At 32.2% G+C, this 14,532-nt stretch overlaps 1 protein-coding gene across 5 annotated transcripts in view; it reads left to right on the top strand.

Annotated features, from left to right (window-relative positions):
* The first annotated feature begins 7,079 nt into the window (after nt 1-7,079).
* LOC130898343 (protein muscleblind) overlaps nt 7,080-14,532 on the top strand; it is a 559,833-nt gene continuing 552,380 nt past the window's right edge. For all 5 annotated transcript variants that reach the window (XR_009059888.1, XM_057807588.1, XM_057807590.1 and 2 more), the window contains exon 1: nt 7,080-7,297. The gene's annotated coding sequence lies outside the window, so the exon portion shown is untranslated. The remainder of the gene's footprint in view (nt 7,298-14,532) is intronic.

Below are 14,532 nucleotides of genomic sequence, written 5' to 3' on the forward strand. Positions count from 1 at the left end.
AGTGCCTCGACGCGGACGAAATCAGGGGTGGAAATAACAGAAATTCGTTTGCCTTGTTATTACTTCATTTTGTCGGTGTTCATTTTTTCCGCGGGATTAGGTTATTCTAATACTACTCGAGACATCTTTATGCATACTGATTTGATGATTTTAATAAGCTTTTTATAAGTAACTACAGTAATTTATGCTTTTTATTAATAAAAACTGGAGCAAATTGAAACTGTTGATATGAATTTTTTCCATCTATAATGGAATGCGACGTCGGGGCATTTATAAAGTGACCCCGTTTCTAAAATAAGTAGGAAACTGAAAAATAATTGCGGTTTCATTAGTAAAAAATTTTAGTAAATATTTTTCGCGAATTTCTATACTTTGAAAGCTGATACATTACTTGAATTCGTTTTTATATCCGACTCTCATAGAGGGCGTTAGTTACACGGTTCATAACAAGCAGTATTGGAAATAACCTATTTAAAGTTAAATATCTAAATCCCAACACCAGAGGAGAGTCCGTACTGCGAATCAGTGGAACCATCCTTAGAATATATTTCAGCCTCACGTATACCGCCAAAGAAAGATCCAATCCTTTTAATCTCACGTTTTCACGAATACAGTCTATCCTTTTTTCCAGAGAATTCATTGTTCTTCTAAACTTTCGGGGATCAGCTATGAGGTCATCAAAGAGACGTTGGATTCTGTCTTCCAATTCTCGAAGTGAATTTACCTCTGTAGCATGAACTTTTTACTCAAGTTAAGCTTCTGCACCAAGCAATCGATTCGGAAAATGGTTAAACAACCAAATACAATACTTTTTATCAAAAGTGAGGTGGATATTTATTTTAGCATGACTACTAAATACCAAATCTCTTTAGTGAAGTAAATCATGATGTCTTCTAGTCGATTACAAAAATACGAGATGCTTGTATTATCATTTAACTAATTTCATTGTTTTAATTTTGACCCGAGGACTTGATTATTCGATTTGAAGAGTCCCAAATCCTAAAGGAGACTATTCAAATCAGATGGGTACTCGAATAATTAACTTGCTGATAGGTATTTTCATCATCATCCGTTCTATCGTTTTTATTCACATCAGATCACTAGAACTGCTTCGGGGAAATGTTCGAAAAATAACTCTATTAAGAGATTTTAACTAGACTAGTCAATGTGATCTGTAGCAAAGCACGCCAGGAAAGTTTCGTGAATCCTTAGCATTAGCTGTATCTACAATAATTTTGCTTTAAAATTAATATTCTATTTTGCTCTATAGATTACTTCTTAGACCTTTTTATATGTTTTACGGGATGATTTAATTGTATTTTAGATCTCTTTGGTATGAAAATCAGTTTCAAATAACATATACAAATTGACCTTTCGAACTACGATATCAGAATATTTTTATAAAAACCTAAAATCAAAATAAATCATCATGTAAATCAACCGATAACACTACTTTATATAAAACTGAGTACCAATGAATTAAATACTACGGAATAACAGTCAAAAATTGCAAAGGTTACAATAATACGAGGGTATTGTTTATGAGATATATGGAAAAATTGCAAAAAGACCTACTTTATTTTATAAAAAAGAAAGTTTTTATCCTTAAAAAAATGTACCATCTAACAGTGATCACCATGGCTAAAATTGCACTTCAAATTGGCTAATAATCCACCGTATTCACCACATCTGCCACCAGCGACTTTTCCCGTTTCATAGCCTCAAAGTTTCACTTGCAAAAGAGAGACGTGGTTGGTGTACAGACTATTTTTTAACTCAACTTTTGAAAATATCCTTCTTAATTACACTTTACTACCAATAAACTTATTTCTTATTAAAATTTTCATTAATAAACTTTATGAATCGACGTAAAACAGTAAAATAATTACTTTTTAGTAAACCACGATCAAATATAATCTCAAACTCGTATTTAAATTTAATCCATGGCGACAAATTTCATCATTTACGCTTTTAATCAAGTTTATTGGCCCACGAAGCCCTTTCGCACTTCAAAAATACCAGAAATATTTAAGCATAAATCATGTTCTTTAAAGCAGAAGGAAGCGTAACGAATAATTCTGAAACTAATAAAAGGTTATTTACACATGACAGCTTCCAAATTTTTCAGGCCAACAAATTCTTATCTATATATTTAATATACTTGACACTTTGCTTTGGTAGAAGACTAGAAAAACTGTTTAAAAAACATTACAGAAGTATTACTATTCAATTACAAACTTTATTGAGTCTTTTATAGAAGAGACCTAGTGCGTAAACGCTGCAGTGTAGCAGAGACATCGAAAAATGGAAAGCTAAAAAGATGGACGTCAAGCCAAGAGTTTCCTAGCAGTTTTCAGAAGCTTTATGAACGTTGTCAAAAGTTTTATGGTGATTTTTGGTCTCTCACTTTTTTAAATGCTTCAAACTGTCACTTTCGTTAGATTGTAAATTGCATAAAATGGTTTGGGAGTTCTAGGTTTTTGGAGCAAGTTGTTTTAGTTGCGTATCCTAGATTTAGATACATTATCCTGTCTTCTAGCGATGGTTCCTCAATTCCACTGTACCTACTATTTTGTTTTTTTGATAAATCGTCTTGATCTTAGGTTTATTCTAATAGAAATTTAGTTACAAAAATATGTAGAAATTTGCATTCAGTAGATCACCTACATCATGAATATCAAAATAAAAAATTGTTTGAACCACAATTTGAATGTACGTTTTTTAATATTTCATAGTTTTTAAAGGAAGTTTAATTTTTTTTGTATTGATGACTTTTTAATCTATAATCTAAATACTAAGATGTCTGTCCTATGTTTCTGTTTTATTACTTAATTGATTATCCATTTCTTGGATATTTTAGTGAAATTATCAAAATTATTTTGTTTTTCCGATTCTATTTGTAATATAAGAGAAAAGAAAAACTCAAAATATATCGAATAGGGGAAATATTAGGAAGTTTTTTTATAAACACACTGTATGAACCTGACAATAACCGTGAAATGCAAAAAGGCCTTTAGTGCGCATCCCAAAAAAGGTGATAAAACTCTCCCTATTTCATACCATTCTTTCATAATGAACTTTTCACGGGTAATGAAGTATTGGAATTTCATTCTAAAGAGAATTCCAATGAATCCTGAGTTGTGTTTCCCAAAGGATATGCATTCGTTCGGTACAAAAAGGAAAAAAGTATATTGGTATATTTCCATAACGAAATTAAAATTTAAATATCAAAGACATTCGTACGATTGATGTTCCATATCCAATAAATATTACTCTCAATCAATTATTGGTTTTGGAAAGTACAGTGCCGTTCGGATTAGAGTAATGGCGTCGTATTTATTCATATAACCACTTATTATTGTTTTTAGAATGAATATAAATAATCTTAGTATTAGAACAAAGCGATCAATTTTTCAAAAACCAAAGTTTCTGTTTTTAAAAACTATGTCGTAAAATCCTTTTTTATATTTTTGACATGTACTGAAAACTCCAGATTTCTATATTATTTATTTTATTGGCGGAAATCACGGGTCACTAGATGGCGCTGAATTTGGTTTCTACAGTTTGTGTGTACAGACGTCAGGTCTAACTTCGAAACCTCATGACTTAACAATTATGTAGTTAAGGATTGGAATTTGTTCATGCAAGTACGGCAGGAAGCGACTTGAATATCTACAGAAGCAATCAAAAGAAGTGCACAAGAGTTTTATTGGCCACTAGACTATGATTTCAACAACTAATACATTTGTAAAACTAAAACTTTTTATTGTTGTTTTCAAAGTGTACCTTGTGGATGTGTGGTTGGTATTAACTCAAAAAAACACTTTAAACAGGTATATTATTCAGACTAAAATTTCAAATAACACTTGTTTATAGAACAACAAAATTAGTTCGTATTCTGGTTTTGTTGCTCACCTCCATTGAAGTTGGAAAGAAAATTGACAGATGTCGCCCACACCTTATGAAAATATTTTCAAAACATCGAATTCGCTCGTATTTCCGAAAAGTAATTGATTATTGTAATTTAATATACTTTCGCGTGGAATGCGAATGTTTCATACAGTCATTTTCCCAAAGGGTTTAGAGAAATAATTATTTAAAGTCAGACATGCTCAAATCAACAAGTTTCTCAGCTGTTCATGATAGAATGCACAAACACAACGGTTACTATATCAATTCTTTTTATCGATTTCACCCCTGATTGAGAGGTGGCGCTACTGGTACTAATTAAATATGCTAATTATTTTTAAATGAATATTTAAAAAAAATCAGTCAAATTTTGAACATACAAGATAAACCTACTAATATTTTTAGTAGAAATGATCCATTAACTGGCTTTATTATAAATTGGATTAGAAATAATAATGAATTTTTGACAAGTAAATCTCAGTTCATTAATAGTTTCATATATTAGTAGAATTTTTATTTATTGTTAGTGCGGGTATACTTGAAAGTAAGTAGTACTTTCAAAATAATTATCACTTCCACTTGACTTGCTAGAATCCTGAAATTACTGTTCCATAATAGTTCAGTTATCCTGAAATGCAGTGAGCGTATTGACATGTAGATTAAACGACATCCGTTTGGTCATTGTACAACCACATAATGGTAACTGTGTTGATAATGGAACTACATACTACATGAGAAATGAATATACTGTATTTTACAATAAATTTTCAGCATGTCAGCTTCTTTTCTTTGATGTAAATCTTTAAAAATTGGACAAACCGTAGAAGGATAATGTATTGTTGGTTGCATAGTATAAGTGAGAGTATGTATAGTTTTTTTATAGACAATTCAATACATATGAATATCACATTTGAAACATCGAATTTATGAAATGAATTATTATGTCGTGTATGTGATTTGACGTTGTGTGAATGATCATTTTTGATTTGTTCTACTGAAATAAAAGTTTCGTGCTTGTGGTACTTAATATAGAAACCGTGTTCATTGCTTCAAAGATTTCATAGGATCTGAAATCTGTCTAATAGGCAATAAGCGTTTGATATGAATTTTTGTAACTCTAAATTCAATCTAAATCTTGTTCTAGGGTTTTTGTTTAGTTTTTTTTATTTGTATGTGTTAATTAATCTAAATGTGTCTAAACGTAAATGTTCGCTAACTGTCAACTGTCAACTTTCGATCTGTCATGTCATAACCCTTTGTATAGAATAAATTTGCATTACCATCCAAACGTGGCCCTATTATGTTGAAAATTTCAGAACCGTTGGTAATATTCTTAATGAATTCATAATACATACTGTATAAAGAATATTGTTTAGGCTATTAGTGTTGGTTACAAATGTTTAACCATATGGGTATCTTTGGAGACTAATATACAGTGCGTCTCGTATAAGAAGCGAAACAAAGCAGTGTCCCAAATTACCTATATACCAATTTGCATCCTTGAAGAGTTATAGCGTTTCAAACTAGTACCTACCCAAAATTTCGAAAAAAACTAATTCCTTTGAAGACTTAAACTAAAATACCAAAGCTGGTACACTGTATGAGACTATCAAGGATAATAAGTTACGATAAGTAACCTAACTTTAAAATTTCAGTTTCTTATCCATTAGTTGATTTTAAAAATTTTATTTTTATACCATGGATAATTTAATTCTGAAATTTTTTTCTTTTGTACTTTTTCGTGAAACTTTGTCATTTTTAAGGAAAAGTAGATTATCATTTTTCATTACATTGCTTTTGAAAACCCCCCAAAGTGAGTAACTATAAGCTATCGATTACCCTTGACAAGTCAACTTATTACCCTACAATTATTAGAAAGTTGGTAATGATCACTGTGATATGAGACACCCTGTATTATTTTTTTCAAATGCTCATTGATAAATATAAATCGACGTAACCAAGCGTTTTTCCCAGCAAGTCCTTATTTATTTATTATCTATTTATTCCATTTGGCTATTCCAAACCGTATAATTGTGTAACATCGAAAAAGTTAAAATATTACAAACAATTATTCCATTCCCTTAAAACCTCTACCACTGCGAGATTCTAAACAGGCATAGGTAAACACACTTTACATTATTGATGCCTTACCTATGAATCACCTTTTATACCTATTCAATAAATTAAACGTCATAAAGTTTACAACAGGTTCGGAACAAGTGACTATTCTAAGCGATAACCTACGAAAAGTAAACAAACCACTAACTTAAATCTCCTTTTCTGCATTGTTTTCAATCTTGAAAGCCATGCAGTAAGAACTAACTTTTCAAACTAGGAGTAAATACGCTGAGGGGAATTCTAGACAAAAGTAATCAACCTTAACAATTAGCTCACTCTGTCTATTTTTCCATGATCAATAATTCACTGTGTTCAAATACCCCGCCTGCCGCTAACTAAACTCCAACACACGAACGTATCCGAACGTTCACGATAACGGAGTGCATATTAAACGGCAGCGTTGCCACGTTGAAAACTATTTGGTAAACAAAAATACATCTGAATGTTTTTATTTATTTTTTCTAATTAATATTTAAAAATAAAATATCATTTAATGATAAATAAATATAATAAATTTAATATACGAAATACGAGGATATTTGAAAATGTTACTCTCAATAATTTTCAACAGATTATAATGTTTTTAACAATCTACATTGAGGTTAATTATAATATTATAGTTACCTTAATTATGATTTATAAAGTATCAAATGGGTTTAATTGAAATGAGATCGATTGAATGTTTATTAAATGTATCTTACCCTATTTATAAGTAGATTTTCATATTATAATTATACATTAAATAGATAGACATCACTCTAAATCAATATAAATAATCTCTGTGAACGGTCCTGTACACATAAAATAAAAATATGATGATAGTAGCGGAAAGTTTTTAGTGTGTAAAAATATTTATTGTTCTTGGCATCTAATAAAAATAAATTATTTGTTTAATTAATTTTCTTGTTGAAAAGAGAAATTCCTCGAATATAAATTTTTATAATAATTATATGTTCACGAGTATTTATGAAATCCCCCTCACCTACGTCTATAGGTTACCCTATCAGCTTTGCATAATTTTCCGTGCCACTCACTGTTTGTATGGTTACACAAAATATTTATAATGAAAGTTGGCAACGATGTTGTATAAATTTCTGTCAGCTGCTTGCTTCAACAGCCGTGCAACTTTGTGCTTGCTTAGTAAACTTTAAGTTTGAAATTTTGATTTGTTTATGTGTCTTGCGAAGTGTGTGTTGTGTAATTTTAAACTAATTGTACTTGTATTGTGCTGTTTCTAGTCCTCGATGTCCCAGTTGTATATTAGTTAAAGGTAAGTCCCAACAAATATTGAATGTCTACCGTAAGCAGGTTATGTCTATTCGGGGTTAATATACCCTGACGGAATCCCTATTGTCTGTTTTGTGTTATTGGAAACAGGTATAATATTGCACGTGGCATTTTAAATACATTGTGATCATGTGTAAAGTGATTCATGTTTTGTCGTTTTGTCTGTTTATAATCGGGGATCCTATCCTATGCGTCGGAAGCACGAGAATAGACGATTCGACTTCCGATTGATATCAGGTGGAATTTAAATAAAAGTTGATTTCAATACCATTCATATTGGCGGTTTCGATGTAGGTACGGTTTATTAAGGGATAGGAAAAAAACTTTGGAATAGAGGGTACTATTTAATATACCTCTAATTATGTATCTGAATAGACTTAATATTACAGATTATATTTGATTTATTATTTAAAACTTTAGTTGTCCAGGAATATAAATTATATATGTTCGTTCAGGTTTTATTAAATTTCATCACTTTCTTTCCCTTCGGGCTACAATAAAGAAAAGCGATACTTAACACTCTTTTTTCCTAATTTTCCCATAGCTACTTGATTCGAATTATGAACTCGTTGGACCACGGGTTTATAATTTTTGAATTTTATGCTTGAGTTGTAGTAGTAGAGTAATTTAAATTTCTAAGAAACATTTTTTTTAAAAGTCTAATGACGTTGCAGGCTCCTTGTAGATCCTACGAATACCAAAATCTAATCCAGAACGTTCTCCTTTTGTCTTTAACCGTAAATCCTGTGTAGGACTTACAAACTTTATTAGGAACCCATGTTTTACCTACTTAGTCCATTTTGAAATATTCAAATAATTCTCTTGACAGACAACTTATTGTTCAGATTTAATTCCTCCAATATTGTCAAATAACTGACATCTCAACTGTATTGTAAACTGTGTAAAAACTTGCGCTGAAGCGTAATCATGACTGGAAAATAAAATTTTATTTTTAATAAGCCGATAATTGTTCAAAATATAAACAAAAATCATGAAAATACGGACACATTGAGAACATTCATTATTATATTCGTAATCTGGACACTTGAAAACGTAAAAATTTGCGATGACATACGGGGGCGACAACTTTTTGTAGCTGTGGAATCTTAACAATGAAGTTTTTGTTGATAAACATTCTCAATCACCTGTGGTGATTTAATAACAATAAAAGGTATTTTATAACAAACATAACGTTGCGTTGAGTGAATTAATGTTATTTATTATTCAACTATTGTTTGTATTCGTTGTATCATTGTTTATTCATCGTAACGGTAATACTGTAATTCCTGATATGAGGTTATAAGGCTTGTTCTTTGTAATATGGATAATATCTGTAGATGTATACCTTATCTATTTTTACTTTACCTGTCAAAGGTATCAAATAGTGACCAAAAGTTTTGAAGAATCGCTTACAATACCCACTCAGTGGTAAGAAATCAAAATGTCGCTAAAAAACACATACTTTTCAAAGAGTTCATATTAACAAATTTGGCTGATTATTTCAATGGACATTAATTGCTAAATAAAAGATCTAGTTTGGTTTCAGTAGTGACGTTTCTGTTAAATGAATGTTGTAGTCGTGTGACTAACTAAGAAACACACTTTTTTTTTATCAAAAATCGATTTTATTCATCTCATAATCTCCTTCAAGAGCATTACAAACATTACAACGCTTCTCTAATTTTTCGGTATTAATTTTGTAGAAGGATTTGTCCTTTGCTTCTTCATTTGAGCTGAATTACTCACCGCTTAGCATTTTTTTGAGATCAGAGATGAGCCAGTAGTCACTGGGGGCCAAATGTGGACTATACAGTGGATGAGAGAGCAATTCGTTCAATTTAACCATCTTTTCCATGGACTTGTGAATCGGTGCATTGTTTTGGTGAAATCGTTTGTTTTTCCTTTGAGATATGAGGCCGTTTTCCTTGATTTTTGCATACAAACGATCCAAAAAATCTATTTTTTATTCGCTACCGATTGTCGATGAACAATATTCCATGGGCATCCCCAAATACTGAAGCCATAAACTTCCCAGCTGACTGTTGTGCCTTTGGACGCTTCGAACGTGGTTCACCGGCTGCAGTCCACTCAGATAATGATCGTTTCGATTCCGGAATGAAGTGATGGATCCACGTTTCATCCAATGTTAGATATCGACGCAGAAAATTTGATTTATTTCGTGTAAACATGGCCAAACACTGCTTTGAATCATCAACAGTTTTTGATCGACTTTGAGTAAACGGGACAACCACTTTGAAAAAAGCTTTCTCATGGTCAAATGTTTATGCATAATTGTAAACGCAACCCCTTCTGATATCTTTACGGCCGCAGTTATCTCACACAATTTTAATTTACTTTTTTTATGTTTTCTGGAGTAACCACCGCATATGGACGACCAGAAAGTTTACCGTCATCGGTGTCTGTACGACCACGTTTAAATTCAGCAAATCTATAACAAATGGTGTTTTTTGATGGAGTAGATTCCGGATAACACTTTTTAAGTCTTTGCTGAGTTTGTACAATATTTTTTTATCAAGATGCAATGATGAATTAACACACGAAATTGTTTTGAATCCACTGTTGAAAATAACAAAAGTAGCTTCACTTAAATGGCTGTCACTTATTTCTAATTGAAATGTCATGAAATTTTACACATAGTCTTTTGAAAATTGGAACTTCACAATGGATGATCGAGCCATTCATTGGAAGGGTACGTTACAACTCAAAACGATTTTTAATATAATTAAATAAGAGATAAGAATGCGTCAACTCGGGACGGGTAAACAAAATTGTAGTCCGAGTACATAAAACAACTCGTGACGGATTCTTTAAGAGTATTACCAGAAATGTAGTACCTAATCCACTTTGTAAAGTTGAAAAATCAAAAAATTGAAACATAGAATTTCTAAATCCTTTAAAACATTTCAACATTAGGCAGGTACTAAATAATAAACAATAGAGAAGTGAATTTTTAAAATTTGCGGATACCCGTAATTTGTATAATTCCATGATAATGCATACTTGCAATTGGATAAAATTGTACCCACAATATTTCCATCACCCTTAATCAAATTAAAAGTTAAGTTAAAAAAGGCATTAGAAGTAGATTTTAAGCTAAGTAAGTGGCGAGATTAGGTTAAGTTTTATGCGTTTGGAAAGTAAAATATCAAAATTCGTGTCACGAAAAGAAAAATAGCAAAATGGCGGATATTTCGGCTTCTACTTACCTGCGCACGAAATGATTTTCTACCTTGCGCGGGAATTTCAAAAATATCGACGTCACCTGTAAAAGTTCGGCCAAATATTGCTTATAATTGATTGAATATAAAACACTGAGGTTCTGTTGAATGAGAATTTCAGTAAATATTTGATTATTCGTATCACTTAATCATAGAAAATTGCCAAATAATGTTTGGTAAGTTGAAGTTTCGTATGAGAATCGTTCGCTCTCGTACGCCGCAGAAGTAAATAATAAGATAACCATAAAGTTAAGAAATTGACTCTTACGGAACGGGGAATTACTCGTAAAACGCTTTAGCTTGCGTGTATATTTAATTTCGTGTGCTATTTTTAAACTCTTATTTAATCCTACCCATATTTATATAAGTCATGGATGATGCCCTACCTATACGATAATATACCGAATTATTTTCAGTAATAAAACCGAAAGCCACGATTAGAAACGTCAAATAAATCAAAATGTTTTCAATATGTTTTACCGAATCGTATTAACATTTGATTCTATACCATAGGCGGATCTGGTGATTAAGGATCCCTGCATAGAAAGTCATTGGCGAAAAAACTAAACAGGAAATTTTATTTATCTAATTCCGCTATCAAATGTGACACTTTAAGTCACTCATCGACATCAGGAAACGTCACAATTTTTCATTTTTCATAATCTTCACATAACAGTTATGAGAATTAGTTATGTAAAAACTTTACGTAACTGTTTAAGTTAATTACTGTAAAAACTGACAATTAACTCATTATTTTAATTCAATAAATAGAAACAGTTATTTAGAGTAAGTCTATTTTCTAGGTGAATATTCTCTTCAACTTGCCTAATGGTAATTTCATTTGAAGCTGTGATATCTACATGTATGCCAGGCGCTTGGCCCAATAATGTTGTCTGGAATTTTTCTCTTATTTTCAAATCAACTCTCAACATAACCTTTGGCTACATTGTTGTATTTCCATTCTCCGTGTCGCTTTATTTTCAGAATGTCCGCTTCTGAGTCTGAAACAATGTCCTGTGTATCCTTTAATATTGGGTAGACCCAAGTACTGAATAATCTTTGCTGGTAATTTTCCAGTAATTCCCACGGGTTGTATGCCACATTTTCCATTATAATATCGTTCAAAACATCTGTGGTCTAGTATTTCTAAATTTTTTGAGGTCAACAAGATTGACACCAGTAATATTTCCAACAGTGACCACTAATTCGATTAACGCGTGTTTTACTTTCTGGAATTGTAATTTTGAAAAAGGTGTTTTCATCAAATACGTCTCCTTCTACTAGGAACGTCAGTTCAGCCTTCCTGCAATCCCTACTATCATTTCTACCCAAGGAACAGATTTTTTTGTATGGTATCCTGCTGACCATCTCTTCAGCTAAGCAAAAAGCATAATGTACTTCTGGATATCGACATTTTTGTGCACGGAGAGTTGAGATCTTAACATTAAATATGTAGTCTTCAAAGTCGACGCCTTTAATGTTTTTAAATTTTCCAAATTAGCAAGTAATAACTTTTGGTTGGTCCAGCCCAGCATTTGCGGACTTTCTTACTTCAAATGGAATGTCCGATTAGCTAACTGAAGACATTTCAAGTAATTACTTCTGACTTGTTTTGACTCATTTTGAAAAATCGTTGTTTGCCTTCATAGTAACAATATTTCTAGCAGCATTTGATTCTACATTAATGTTTCCATTGAAATTGAAATTGTACGTATACACGTTATGAAAAAAGCGATATTGTTCAACATTATCGCTCTTTTCGTAACTAGTTACGTAAATAACTATGACACTTTTTATGTTTAATCACAATAGTGCTAATTGGAGGTAACTGATCCTCATAAAAAGTTATCTATCGTAGATTGTGTCACGTGATGGAAGACCAAAAATATATTCTTCATTTCTCCTTACTGGAATGTCCTCTGGAACACCTCTGAGGGAAGCGCAGTTCTACACCTTTTCATCTTGGACGTGATGCCGTATCCCAGTGATCAGCAATCAAACCGACGACCAGCTCTCTTCGATTTCTTTGGGGTTTAATAAGACTTTTGTCTAATACCTCATGAGAATGTTGTAGCTTGTCGCATACTGGAGGTTTCCATCCACATGTCCTGCTCTCTTATCCGTTAGACTTTGAATGAAACTATAGAATACGGAAATTGGGGAGACCGGTAGCGTGCTAAAGGGATAACACAACAACAACACAAGTTTGACATAGTTAATCGTTGACAGCTTTTGAAACCACTCGATATTTATTTGTAGGAAGATTATCGTTTTTACAATCGAACAATATTCGGAAGTTTTTGCTGGTGAATGTTTAAAAGAAGTTAATACAAAAATGTAAATCACCTGTGAAGACTTAAGTTGGATGATTGTTGTTTATGAGATAAAAACAGGACTTCAATTCAACAGCAATGTATATAATCGTTTCGAGTAGCTTTTGGTAATGAAGCACCATCAAAGAAGACTGGTTTACAGGCTTTCGTCATGGTCGTACGTCCGTCAGTGATGAATGTCGATAAGGTCGGCCAAAATCGCGGGAAACTTCGATGTGATTAAAGAAGATCGCCATGGGAATTACAGATAGATAGAGGCGTCTTTTAGGATGTTGCAAATTGTAATAAAATCGATTTCGCATGACGATATAGGTGTAAGAAAGATGTGTTCCCAATGGATTCCGTATGCCAGGACCCATAAAGCATGTCAAACAAATAAATATTTGAAGGAGAAAAACATATCTCATTTCTGTGTATCTCATAGTGAATTTTTCTTGTTCCCCACTGTCAAACAAAAGTTTTTCATCACCTCAAAAAGCCGTTGAAGACTTTCAAAACCTTGTTTCTAAGATATCAGCTTCAAAGTGAAAATTATGTTTGCAAAATTGATTTGAACGTATGCAAAAATGTATAGACCTTAAGGGCTGTTATACTTTTTATATAAACTTCCTCGTACCGCCCCAAATGTTTCGAGGGTTTCGAGTCGACTGTCGTAGTAGAAATAGATGCGTTTGTTTCTATGTTCTTGGTTGATTAAGTGTGCAGAAAAGATTCTGTTTGAAAGATTGTGGCTACGGGGACGCGCTTTAGAGTATCCTCCGTTCTCGACCTGTTGCTACAAAAGTTGCTCCTGCTTTCAGTTGTGTCTTTGTCTCATCTGTTGTATAATATTTACTAAAATATCTAATTTTGAAATTGCACAATCGATTATTTATTAAAAAAAAGTGCAAATTCCTGATGAAATATTTTGTAAATGTTAATTGCGAATCCATTTTAATGTAATGGTTTTTTGGTACAAAACACAAAATTTAATAGTTTGTCGAAGAATTTGTTTGAGACGTCATTCAAATTCCATAACAGAAAAAGATCGCCTGCTGCCAAATTGGCAGAAACATAGTTAAAGCTTTTGTTGAAGTTATGCGGCCCCTAAGGGAGGTCACGTTCTTTCTCGAACGCTTTTCGGCATTGCAGTCAGTGGCGTACATTCGATCAAAATTAAACATCAGTCGATAGCACCTGGTCCGACTAATTCGATTTTTGAAGTCTGCAGTAAAAGAGAATTAATGGCGTTTTTACGTAACTATTTAGAAAATTAGATTTCTGGGTAACAGATGGGTTAAAATACTAATAGTACAAAATCTATTTTTCTAAAAACATTTTTTTCTACCTTTTTTTTAAGAAGTGTTTATTAAAAGGACAAGATTTCAACTTGTCGCCAAATATCTGCAGTGCTACTGAAACTCGTGTTGAGAACTTACAAAAATATTGTAATCGAGTTTGAAAGTTTGTTATAAAATGTGCTCCCGGATAGGTTAAACGACTTTTGTAAGGAATAAAAAAAATTCTTGTTCGCTTTCAACATAAATTAAACAGATTTATAAACACAAACGTCCGCGCCTGCGTTCCAACGTGAAGTCGAACTTAACGCCAACGAGAGCGCCAGCGCGGACGCGACGTAACAGTTTATAAATTCAACTTTAGCCCTG

The sequence above is a fragment of the Diorhabda carinulata genome, chromosome 9 (genome assembly GCF_026250575.1).
Source record: "Diorhabda carinulata isolate Delta chromosome 9, icDioCari1.1, whole genome shotgun sequence".
NCBI lineage: Eukaryota > Metazoa > Arthropoda > Insecta > Coleoptera > Chrysomelidae > Diorhabda > Diorhabda carinulata.